Below are 13,697 nucleotides of genomic sequence, written 5' to 3'. Positions count from 1 at the left end.
GAAGGACTGGCCACATGAGATGGACCCGAGCACGTGGGATTCCGAAGCAACCAGTCTCATTGTGAGTGTGTACTATTACTTAGAGATTTAATAAAGGTGTTTCACATTGAGTGAAAGAGTATCCCCAGTTGTTGTGTACCATTAGAGGCAAAATTAGAGGCAAGAACTTCTAGACCAGAGATGGGGATCTTACAATTGCAGGGGAGGTGGGGAGTCAGAAGGTGGGGTGTTCGGGGGTTCAGGACCATGTTTACCCAGGAATTAGACTTGGCTTTAATCCTGGCTTTAATTCTGCTTAAATATTTTTAACCAATCAAATTCTCCGATATAAATCGGAGTTTCGGATGGTTCCAGGTGCAGGGTTGTTGTCCAATAGAAGCTTAAACTTCCCGGGCAACTCCTGTGTAGTCGTTGCCTGGGGACAGCTGGAGATGGTTGGGGGGGAGTGGGGGACGGGGGAGCGGGTAGGGGGGTGCCGAGCACATTTTCTGGGTTACCTCCAGGTTATGGCCCCCAGGGGATTGTAAATTCTGGCCAATACCTCTATAAATGAATCCCAGTGTCGGATATGCTTTGTGAACTGCTCTCAATATGTCCCAGCAACTTCAAAGATCAGTGTGCATGAATTCCCCAGTCAGAGGACTGGTAACTCAGCAGTGTCAGCAGTGCCAACTGGGCCGAGACCCCCTTTTTAATATTAAAATCCGTCCCCCCCAGGCTGTCACTGAGAAGCCGTCTTCATTTAGCTGGTGGTCTCTCCACACGGGGGGGAGTCGATCCGCTGATGGCAAAATGCTGATGGCCTGGAAAAATGGAGTTTAACAGGAATTTACATATTCCAATTGGGTTCCTGCCTCCTTGTGATGGGCATCCTGCCCGATTCTGTTCCCACCATCAGTAAAATTCCCCCATGGCAGGACATGGTCGGGGAGATAATCTGCCACAGATCCCTGTGAAATCCTGGGCACACCACTTCCATTCCCACCTCCTGGGGACAGGGAAAATTCTGCCCTTTGATTCTCTGATTTTCCCTCTATCTCACAATGATGAGAGTTATTAGCACAAGGGAGCTATTTGGTAACAGAATTCAGTACATCTTACAGAGAGTCTGTCAGTGTATAGACCATAATAGTGTCTATGGGGTACATTCCTCAGTTTGTTGTTTCTGGTTAAATTTTCAATATTCTTTTACTCAGGTTGACCATTTTAATAGGAACAATGAGCAGAATCTTTCCCCTGATAATTATAATGAGGGATGTGCATCGCACTGGCTAATATAAAGCTCCTGGGCTAATTTTCATGCCACACCCCCACCCCCAGCCCTGTTTCCCGGAACCATCCCACCCCTGGGCCATTTTCCTGGAGGCAGCTTGGGAGTCAGGATGGCTACCCAAAGTGGGTGGACTTAAAGGCCTATCAAGGCCAATCAGCAAACTCAGACTGAAATTTTCTTGCCGGTCTGTGGGCCTCCTGAGGCCTGGGGGAACTAGGCCAGCTACCTGCCGGCTACCACCCGGTGGCTGAGCAGGGGGACAAATACTCAAGACTGGCTTTCAGGTCCTCCCCACTTGCACAGCCACAGCTGCAGCCATAGGCCACACTGTAGAGGGTTCCTCTTCCACAATTGTGATCCGATTGCTGGGACAAAATTTTAATATAAAAGACTAAGAAGTTTGGAGAAGGGACACCTCAAGATGGATGCAACCCCTCTCTCTTACTGGAGCTGCAGGCTGCTGTTATATCTGGTCCTCCCATTGGCCCTCAGCTTCGAGTGTCCGGCCACCATCCTCAAATAGCAGGCCAGCCTGCCCTCTAATTGACCAATTCAAGGAAAATCACTGCTGGGTGACTGTGCCCATACAGGGGCAGGATTGTGAACCCCATTTGACCCAAACGTCGGCGTCCCGACACAAAATACAAAATCCTGAACAATGTGATCCCGGCAATCTCTCATCATTACAACTGAAATTATTTATGGAGAATCATTGTTTTTTTCTGTATTATGTTCCACTCACCTTTGATCCCAAATATTTCATAACGTTTCAGGATTTCATTTTTTGGCTGTGTCTGAGTCAAGATGAACAATCCAGCAAATTGAATTATGGGATTGCGAATTCTCAGGCTACTGGTATTCCGATCTTGTATTATCTTGTATTGTATGAGCAGATGCTCATAGTCCCTACATTCCAGAAAGATGATGATGACACGCGGTGGAGACACTCCGTCGATCCTCACATAGCTTATGTGAATGTCTGGCTCCTGTCTGGCTTGTGGAAACCCTCTTGCGCTCTGTGAATATGATCATATCATGGGGATGTTCTGGGGAAACCTTAACTTCTCCAGTTCCTATGGCATCCTTCATGAGCAGAAGCCTCCAGGACCACACTGTCACCGGACACAGATGCTGATGAGATGGTGGGCCAGCCACACCTCAAAGGTGCTGAGAGCACACAGAGAAAATGATGGTACTCTGTGCCACTGGCCCAGGACATTCTGGCAGCAATGATAAGCCCCATTGAGGTGCAGGCATGACTATTGTGTCCAGTGACAGTGAAGACACCATCAGTGTGCTGGGAAGGTTGCATAAGCACAGGGAAGAGGCCTTGGACTGAGACACCTGCCTTTATCTTGTGCAGTAACCAAGGTTTCACATCAGAGTGAAACGGACACTGCTCATCAGAACAAGGAGCCATAGGCAAGGAGACATCCTTGGGATTTTATTTACAATGGTGAACATTATGTACAAATGATTCACACCCGGGCCCAGCCTGTGCTTCCTGGTTGGTCTCAGCTGCAGCTCGTTACTGCTGAGCTGTGGCTGTTGCTGTGGATGAGCTTGGTGCTGCCTGTGGCTGTTCCTGCTGCTGTTTTCCTGTGGCTGTTCCTGCTGCTGTTTTCCTGTGGCTGTTCCTGCTGCTGTTTTCCTGTGGCTGTTCCTGCTGCTGTTTTCCTGTGGCTGTTCCTGCTGCTGTTTCCCTGTGGCTGTTCCTGCTGCTGTTTTCCTGTGGTTGTTCCTGCTGCTGTTTTCCTGTGGCTGTTCCTGCTGCTGTTTTCCTGTGGTTGTTCCTGCTGCTGTTTTCCTGTGGCTGTTCCTGCTGCTGTTTTCCTGTGGCTGTTCCTGCTGCTGTTTTCCTGTGGCTGTTCCTGTGGCTGTGGGATTTCCTGTGGCTGTTCCTGTGGCTGTGGGATTTCCTGTGGCTGTTCCTGTGGCTGTGGGGTTTCCTGAGGCTGTTCCTGCTGCAGTATTCCAGTGTTTATTCCTGCTGCTGTGGGATTTTTTTTGTTCCTGTTCCTGCTGCTGAAGTATTCCTGTGGCTGTTCCTGCTGCTGTGAGACTTCCTTCTAGTCCTCAACTGGATCAAGAAGATGCTGCCAAAAAGTCTGCTGCTGCTAGTCTAGTAGAACCTGCAGGGTAGGGCCTTGTGATGCCTAGCAAGGCCTGAAGAGCCTGGGAGTGGGAGTTGGGGAGAGCTGAAGGGGGAGGACCCAATTCCAGCTCAAGGGGGAGGAATTACGCTGCAAGAGGTGGGAGCCTGTGGGAGAAAAGAATTGTATTTTGTCTGTCTGGCTGTCTGCAGGGGTAGGAATGCAACATTCATGCAGGGAGGGCTGTGAGAGACTGAACTTTGAGGGGAAGGAGACCTGTACCCTACTCTATCTTCTCTTGCCCCGCCTGGGTTTGCTAACAGTGCCCAGAGCCAGCTGCATCTACAGATATTTACCATCGTTCCTGAACGGTGCCTGGGCATTGATAGCTTTGTGAGGGTCCTGGGGGAGAGTATTGTAACCGATGCCCCTCTTGTGGCGCAGGGCTATGATTGCCCTGCTGCCTAAGAGGCGGGATCTCCGCCACCTGAAGAACTGGCGCCTAGTCTCCCTCCTCAGCACGGATGACAAAATCTTTACCAGGGCAATGTCTTTTCACCTTGTCACCGTGCTGGACCACATGATCCACCCTGACCAGTTCTACACAGTCCCGGTATACACCATCTTCGATATCATCCGTCTGGTCTGGGATATTATCCACTTTTCCCACAGGACTGGTACATTGAGTGCCTTCCTTTCTCTTGACCAGGAGAAGGCATTCGACAGGGTGGATCATGAATATTTATTCAGGACTCTGCAAGTATTTGGGTTTGGGCTGCATCATGTCGCTCAGACTCGACTTCTGTACGCTGCCACAGGCTGTCCAGTTAAGGTTAACGGGTCCCTGACGGCGCCCCTTCACTTTGGGAGAGGAGTGCGTCAGGGCAGCTCCTTGTGTGGCCAATTGTGTTCTATCTGTGTGGAGCCTTTCCTGCACCTCTTGTGGAGGAGGTTGTCGGGATTGGTTCTGCGCGGGCCGGGCATCAGGGTGGTCATCTCGGCTTACACGGATGATGTGATCCTCATGTTCACTGACTCAGCTGACCTGTGGAGGATGGACGAGTGTCAGGAGGTCTACTCTGCTGTGTCCTCTGCCAGGATCAACTGGGACAAGTGTTCTGGACTTCTGGTTGTCAGTGACAGATGGATCCCGCACCTGAGGAGCTCAGGCCTTTCACCTGGAGCAGGACAAGCCTCATCTACCTGGGGGTCCACCTCTGCCCTGCTGAGGAATCCTGGCCGGCGAACAGGCAGGAGCTGGAGGCCAAAGTCACCACTCGCCTGTGGTGCTGGACAGGATTGCTCCGAGTGCTGTCTTACCATGTTCGAGTTCTGGTCATAAACCAGTTGATTGCCGCCGTGTTGTGGTACCGGCTAGTCACTTTGACCCCTCCCCCAGACATTGTCACTAAAATCCAGAGAATGCTCGTTGACTTCTTCTGGGACAAAAGGCTGCACTGGGCCGCTGTTGAGGTTCTGAGTCTCCCGGTTAGGGAGGGCGTTCAGGCCCTGGTGTGCCTACACACCTAGATGGCAACTTTCCGGCTTCAGTCCCTGCAGCGATACCTTGAGTGTTAGCTCTTTGCAGGGGAGGTCTTTAAATATGTTGCCTGGATTACTGAAGGCCTCAGGTGATGGCGGGGCAGGCAAATCAGAGGCTGCCCCACCACCAACCCAGCGTGTTTGCCGGGATTGAATTATTAATGAGGCTGGAGATGCTGGGAATGTTACGATATGGTTTGAAAATCTATCATTGTGGCTGGCAGGGAAAGCATCCTTTTTCCCATCTGGAACCACACTTAGTGCACTTTGGGTCTAATATGACTCTTCTTCAGAACTGGGATCGGATAGAAATGTGATGAGGTTTATGCTGTTGAAAATGTGGAGGGGTTGCAGGTGGAGCAAAATAGAAGGTCAGGAATAGGTTAGAGGTCTGGAGAGATTAAATGACAAATATGTCACAGAACACAAGACAAAGACCATGGTAATAATAACATTAAAGAGTAAAGCAGGTGTTAGTAGCAGAATAAAGGAAGTTGTTGGAACTTGCATTCCTCAACCCCTGAAAGGAAGAGAAAATATTTCTTGTTCAGGCGTTGGATGAGACAAAGAATGAAGTGGAACTGGGGACAAGGAGAGCTTTGAGATCGGGTGAGTGTGTGCTGCTGAAGGGAGAGGTCGAGTGTGTACATATGGCGGCAGATGTAATAATTATAGTGTTAACTTAAGAGTCATATTTTTATAATCAGCATATAATATTGTCTTCATTTCAATCACTGTTACAGAGAAAAACAGAACAATCCTATTATATTCAGTCTATTGATTATGAGAGTTAGCTGAATATACAACACGAAAACAAAAAACAATCAAATAAAAAAGCGGGGACGTGGTTAAATCCTTAGACAGAATATAAAGGTTCCAGAACTCCTTGTGGCTCCTGGTCTACAGGGGACATTATCAGGATGGACAGGAGCTCATGGGAGAGAAAGTGGGGAAGGATACAGTTATGTGGGTCTCCATCCTGTTTATCCTGTAACGGGGTTTCCCAAGTTGGGATGAGTTCAGGTGTTTCCTGCGTCCACTCTTCACTATGTCTGAAATGTGACGGGGATAAACCAGCTCTAGGAATCTGACTGGCAGTGTATTTCAGGTGCTGTGCCTTATCAGTGCAGGTGACATCCATGGCTGTGATGGTGAAAAATGTATTTAATGCATTTGAATATTTCTAAATGGCCCCTGGTGGCTTTGGTCCCATCTTTCAGTCAATAGTTCGTCATTCACTGGAATATATTTCCACCTTCAAATCATCATCAGCCTTTATTTTAAAGGGTAAAAGTGAAATAGCAAAATCCTCACTGTAACCAATATTTTGGTTACATTTTCACATCACAGATACTAGAATCACAATAGCTCTGGTTGAAACATCAAATTGTATAAAATTATTAAACTTTTTCAACTTAAATTTTAGTTGAACATTATCGTGTAAAAAAAAACAAATATGGTTGAGGATGCTGGAAATCTGAGATAAAAATACAATCTGCTGGAAACACTCAGCAACTCCGGCAGCATCTGTGGAGAGAGAAAGAGAGGCAATGGGCCCAATTTTAACTCTGTTTTAGCGAATGAGCTTTCATTGAATTGAAATCTCACCCGTTTTAACTTTTCAGGTTCTGACGGACCTGAGTATTTCCATCATTTTGCGTAGCTACAATAGGTTCTATAGGCTCAAACAATAAAGTATTTTCAACTGTTCCTCATTTTAGAACCATAAATTCACATTTGAATATTATTATATATTGGAAAGCTGAATTCTGTAACATATGTAACCGGTTGACCACTGAATGTTTAAATATCAAATATATGGATTCCAGAAAGAGTTCCATGGAGTGATTGTGATACTTTGAAATGTGACAGCAAGCTATATGATAGATGTTTGTTATATGCAAGAGTATATGTAGAGGTGAACAAGAAAATTCAGAGATAGATCAGGAAATGTAGTTAAGAGCAATGAGAAATATGTTCACAGTTTTCATTTTATTAAATTGTCCCATTGCTGGAATCGGAAAAGTGAACTTACACGTCCTGTTAAAAGGAGCAGGAACATGATAATAAAGACGTTATTTCCTTTCACAATAGTAGATATGTAAATTCATTAAACACTATGATAGTGTAAAGTAAGATAAGTATGACTGATGGAAATAAGACACTTACTTTGTGTGAAAACAGGCGGAAGTAGAAACACAAAGAAACTGAACATCGAACCAGCTGGCAATTTGCTGCAAGAAAATCGTAGACTCATTTCACAGATTCAGTCTCTTTGCCTGTGAGAAATATACATTTAGATACAGTTATTGATATATCGCACCAAAAAAACATGAAGTATAACTGAGACACAATTCTTCAAAATGTTTTTCACTCAGACTGTGTATATAAAGAAATTAAGTAAAACATCTTAACACATTATTTCCTCATTCTCATTGGGAAATATAAAACGTGCAATGAAATTTTTCAGTCATGATACCACCTCTCCCTCTGATAAGCGTAATAAAAGTTATATATACTAACATCCGCCGGACCATATATAATCCACATTTATCCCACAGCAACATACTCTCCTCTGCCGGCAGGTTTGAAGGCAGGAGGGCTCATAAAATCCAATGAGTGTCCTGCCCACTGCCTACCCATCCATTGCCAATCTGTCTCAAATTTTATGGGGGGAGCACAGGAGGCATTAGGTCAAAGTAGGAATTGTAGCTTTAAGGAATGTAGTGACTGTAGCTTTAAGACGTATTGTGTCATTTAATATCACATGACAGTGTGAACAAATCAGCTCTAAGTGCGGGGAATCTTAGAGTTGGAGTTATTCATCTAGCTTCGAAGATCTGCTGCTGCAGCCTGTAAATAAAGTTTGATATTTCTAATGAAAATCCTGTCTGGAAAAGCAAGTTCATAAAGTATTGGCGACGAGGAAGGGATCAGGTCTGGTGTTGTCCCGCGCACAGCAACTGTGAGAGTCTTGTTTAAATAGATGAAAAGTAAAATATACTCACCCAGTATGCCACCGAGTTCAAACAGAAGAAACAGAAACTCTGTCATTTTAAGTTAAAGAAAAAAAACAGACCCCAAGCCAAATGGCTGAGAATACTTGCGGAGCATTCCGAACATTTTAAAGAAAACGGCAGCTGCAGAGGCAAAAAATAAAGCAAAAGAGAATCTGTACATAAATCATAAAATAGGTGGCAGCCCTGCTGGCTGAGTAGGTTAGAGAAGCTGGCACACAGCTTCAAGTAAAGAAAGGTTTAAAAACAACCTGCAGTGCACAGTAAAAAAAAAAGGATGCAGCGTTAAAAATAAAAAAAAGCTTGCTGCAGAGTTGACAGATTGCGAGTTTTAGAAAAGGGCAATCAGAATAGAAATCAATGCAACAGCTTTAATTTTTTTTTAAAATGGCCCTGAATGGACCATGAGGCCGCTGGGTGTCCCGAAGTGAGGGATGCCCAACATCAAATGAACCTTCGGAGTTAGTAAAAAAAAAACAGCCACATTTGCTGGTGTCAAATCACAAAAAGTGCAGGAAACTCAAAAACAGCCCAGAAAAGTCAACAACTGCAGAGACGGCCCTGGTAAAAAATATCAATGACTGCTCTTAAAGCAGCAATGCATTTAAAGTGATAAATACAAAAAAAGTTACTCTGGACAGATAATTAGAAGAGGCCCCAGAGAGAGGGAAACTCTCTGTACAGGTCCATTGGCAACAAGAGACCCCAGAGAGGAGGCATCTCTGCGAAAGACAACAAGAGACTCCAAAGAGAAGGCAATTCTGCCAAAGCGAACCCAGAGAGAGGGCAACCCTGCCAAGGTCAACAGGAGGCCCCAGATGGAGGCAACCAGAAAATAAACATTTGAAAGAACAGTTGATTTCCTTCAAAATCAAATGCAAAAATAATGTGTAACCATCAGCAGCATGAAGAAGTGAAGACTGTTTTAAACAGTTGAATGGAAACAGCAGAAGAAATTCAAAGAGGGCTCATGGGAAGCCCTGGTAATTGGAGAGGGCTCAGGGGAAGCCCTGGTAATTGGAGAGGGCTCAGGGGAAGCCCTGGTAATTGGAGAGGGCTCACAGGAAGCCCTGGGAGTCCTATATCACTGGATACAGCCAGGACATAGGAGTTCAGAGAGAATCCAAGGCAGTTCCAGCCCAGTGAAGCTAGCTGTCTAACAAACAACTGAGGAATCAGCTAAATGAAGCTAAAGAGGCATTGAAAGAAAAAGTTGTACAACTATCCAAGATGCAAGTGGTTACCTGGTGTAATAGTTTCACTTGTACCATGTAGAAGTGGCCGTATCACCTGCAAACATGTGGATCATTTGAGAAGACGGGAGAAAACAGCAAAAAAATGATGTTCCATTGTAGAAATCGTGCTCCCTGTTGAAATTGTTCAACCAAGGATAGACATACCAGATGTTTCTGTCGGAGGAGATAACACTGAACTGCCTGTGGCTAAAGAGGTACCTGACATTGCTGAGTTTCCACAGAATGTGGATCCTGTAAGGGATTGAAATTCATGGCGCTATCAGATTCCACCAGGATCAGGAAGTCACCTGAAAGACTGAACTTATAATTCAATCACCCCTGTATATATTTGTAATATCATGAAGTTAGATAATCTTGTAAATACAAACTGTACAAAAAATTTAAAGGGAGAGGAATGTAGTAATTGTAGTGTTAAGAAACATGGTGACTCTATCTTGAAGACTTATTGTGCTGTATAGTATCATGTGACGTGTAACGAATCAGCTCTAAGTGTGGGGAACCTTAGAGTGGGAGTTCTTCTTCTAGTTGTGGAGCTTGTTGGAAGCATGTAACTGCTGCTTCAGCCTGTAAATAAAGTTTGATGTTTCAAATGAGAAACCTGTCTGGAAAATCAAGCCCATAACAAGCAATGAGTACCTTTAGCGACGCATTCATAAGGGCCTCATCACGTACACATTGCCATTTCACCTGTGGCATGGGGAGGCCAATGCCATGTGGGAAGCCCAGCTGCTTTAGCTGCGTGGACTGCTGCCGGGCAAGGGAGTGACCTCATTGGTGGGCATCCTGTGCTTATCAGTGTCAGACCCCTGAATGACAATGGTCCCACTCCCTACTGGCCTCTCCAACCTGGCCCCATTCACATCAACTTCCTCACCTGGGTCTGTCAGCCTGGTCCTGGTGATACCCTCAACTTATCTTAATTCCGCACATCTCTAATTTGGTAGGCCTAGAGACTGCTGCTTCCATCTGGCACTGCTGTGACTAGAGACTGCTGGCCATCTGATTGGCCGAGAGCTCTCTAAGTCAGAATTTCCTACTGCAATAGGGACAAAAGTCTCGCCTTAAGGCAATAAACGCTGCTGCCAGTGTGATGGGCAGAACCCCCAGTGACTTTTAAGACGGCGATGTGGGAACCATGATGCCCTGTAACATCCAGCCAATAGACTTTTAAACTAAAAATAAAGTAATTGAATTAGGAATTAAAAAGAGAAATGTAATTACCAATTATAGGAAGAATAGACAAAAAATACATTTACAAAAGATCTCTCCAGCAAAACTATTTAAATGATATTGATCAAAAAAAATGAATTTTATGCAAATGAGAGTACTAATTAACAGCAATTAATATTTATTCACTCATGCAAAGCTTATTGATAATACCAATATAATAATAAACTTCCAACGGCATTATCATCGCTGAATCACCCATCATCAATAGCCTGGGGATCACCATTGAACAGAAACTCCATTGCACCAACCATATAAATGTTGTGGCTGTTGGAGAAGGTGAAAGGCAGGGTACATTGTGGCAAGTGCTTCCCCAATAACCTCCCCACCTTCTACAAGGCCAAAGTCCGGAGTGTGATGGAATATTCTCCACCTGCCAAGGTAAGTACATCTGCAACTGAACAAGAAGCTTGACTATCCCAGATAAATTAATCTGCTTGATTGGAAACCCATCCAAGACATTAAACATTCACTCTTCCCACCACTAGCATACCATTGCTGCAGTGTGTTCAATCTACAGGATGCGCTGCACAGCACAACAAGGCTGTATCGCAGCACTTCCAAAATCTATGACCTCCATACTAGGTGTGTATTACAGATGGAAAATGATGGTGCTTCTGCCTGTGCGCTGAGAAACACCATTTGTTCCCCAGATCTCGAGCTACGCAGTCTGGCTCTGTAGTTTGATGGGTTCAGTAGTACAGGAGCTGGAGAAGAATAAAATGGCGCTGTTTCTGCTTCCAATGACTTCTGAGGTGGTCCGTGCCGATTGCCATCTTTTGAAAAGCACTCGTTCAGTTGTCCTGTGTGTGCATCATGAGAATGCAGAATGGGCAGACCACATTGTCAGTCAGCATTTAACACTGATTGGATAGGTGACCTGCCATTTTGGACCTCACACGTCCTCTTACCACCGCTCTTAACAACGCACCTGAACTTGGGCTCAGCTGTAATGAGAGACCCTCAATCAGCATTATTTAAATGGTTCACCATGGAACATCCAGGGAGAGAGTTTTTGATTTTCTTTTGCTGTTTTTGTGGAAGTCTGTGTCCTGTGTGGTGGCACCAGTCAGCCGTTCCCGCCATCTCCAAGCTGCCACATCAATGTGAGTTGTCTCTTTGAGGACAGATTACTGGAGTGCTGTCTGAAACTGGGAATCCCTTTGAACACTGACATCCTCAGCCATGATGACAGCTGCCTGAGCCTGGAAGTCAAAAAGCTGAATTACATGGAAACAAACAGAGATCTCATGAGCTCAGCCTGAGCTTCCCCGTCAACACTGAGACAATGATTGGCTTCAGGTTGTGCCACAATGGAAGCTGAGAGATTGATCATCAAACGCTGCATCATTGCTGGGTTCACAAATATTCTAATGGTGTTGGCCACTATTTCCCGCTCTCATTTCTAAGCTCCATAAAACTCCCTGCTCCATGGTCCTTGACAGTGACAATAGATCTGTGGCAGACCCGCCAATGCACCAAACATTTTGGTCGACATGCCCACCAGCTTTTTTCTATGTGCCACCACATCACAGTCCACATCTGAGCCCTCTGCAGGAGCACACATTTGTAACTTCACTCTCCAGGAAGCTGGGACACTGGCCTGACTCACCACATGCAGATCTCACCTCTATAACACCCACTCAAGTTTTTATTCTTCCTGTATCTGAGCCGGTGCCTTAATGTGTCAGATTAAGTGGTGGTCCATTTTCATCAGAGTTTTAGCTCAGCCATTTCCTTCATTCGCTACTGACTGGCCAAGTATTCTCGTGTCTCTGAAAGAATAAAGTCACATGGGGAGAGTTGGGGTGAATGAAAAGGGTTTGGGTACAAAGCATGAAATGTATGGTTACACCATCTCCAGTTTCTACATCATACCAGATTGTGAGATGAGGGTAATGTGGACTTTCAGAAGGTACATAAGGCAGGAAAAGTCTGTCATCCTCGATGGTTTCAGCAATGCCAGTTGGCACAGCCAATTGGTCATGCCCATAGTATTGAGCACTAGGTGGTGAGGACATGCAATTGAGCCTGCCCCCATCAGTTCTCTGCCACTCCCTACTGTTAGGTGTTACCTTATGTACTGCAAATGAGAGAGAAGAGGGTCAGTGAGTGTGTTGCCATGTGTTTGTCTTCCACAGCTGAATAGCTGGGAGTATGTAGTTTAGAGGAGATGCAAAGCATTTGAATGTTAGTCATGATCCCTGATTACTAGAAGCGAGAGGTAGGGGTGTGGTTCATTGATTAATGTGTGAGGATGGTGATGCAGATGGAGGCAATAGCATTGAAAAATGCATTCAATGACCTCCACCACTTAGAAGTGTAAAAAGAATAGTGTAGTAATAGTGGGGGATTTCAACTTCCCAACATTAAATGGGTTACTCATAGTGTGATAGGTTTAGATGGAGCGGAATTCTTAAAATGTATCCAGGAGAGCTTTTTAAGCCAGTATGTAGAAGGTCTTACTAGAGAGGTCCTGGACTTAACTTTAGGAAATGAAGCCGGGTAATTGGTGGAGGTACCAGTAGGGGAGCATTTTGCAGATAGTGATCACAACTCCATTAGATTCAAAGTTGTTATGAAAAAGGATAAGGATGGGCCAGAAATCAGAGTTCTAAATTGAGAGAAGGCCGATTTTAATAAGATCAGATATGATTTGTCCAGATTGGACTGGGAGCAGCTACTTTTAGGTAAACCTGCATCAGAGAAGAGGGACTCATGCAAGAAGGAAATAGGGTGAGCACAGGGCCAACATATTCTAGTAAAGACAAAGGGTGGGACCAACAAATCCAGGGAAACCTGGATGTTGAGGGGCATACAGGATTGGATAAAGAGAAAAAGGGAGGCTTATGGCAGATACTGAGGGCTCAAAGCAACGGAAACCCTTGAGGAGTATAGAATGTGTAGGGGGGAAATTGAAAAGGGAAATAGGAGAGCAAAATGGGGACAAGAAAAAAACACTGGCTGATAACATAAAGGAAAATCCAAAGTTATTTTACAAGTACGTTAAGAGAAAGAGGATAACTAGGGTAAGAGTAGGGCCTATTAAGGAACATTGTGCTAATTTGTGTGTGTAGCCCGAAGACGTAGGTAGGGTTTGGAATGAATACTTGGTGTCAGTGTTCACAAGTGAGAGGGAAAACATGGTTATGGAAATCAAGCATTAGGATTGTGATATAATGAAAGAAATTAGCATAGAAAGGGAAGGGGTTCTAAGTTGTCTGGCAGGCTTAAAAGTAGATAAATCTCCAAGCCTGGATGAAATGTATCCCAAGCTGTTGAGTGAGGC

Source organism: Cetorhinus maximus, unplaced genomic scaffold (genome assembly GCF_964194155.1).
Source record: "Cetorhinus maximus unplaced genomic scaffold, sCetMax3.hap1.1 HAP1_SCAFFOLD_550, whole genome shotgun sequence".
NCBI lineage: Eukaryota > Metazoa > Chordata > Chondrichthyes > Lamniformes > Cetorhinidae > Cetorhinus > Cetorhinus maximus.
Note: the sequence above shows the minus strand (reverse complement) of the source record.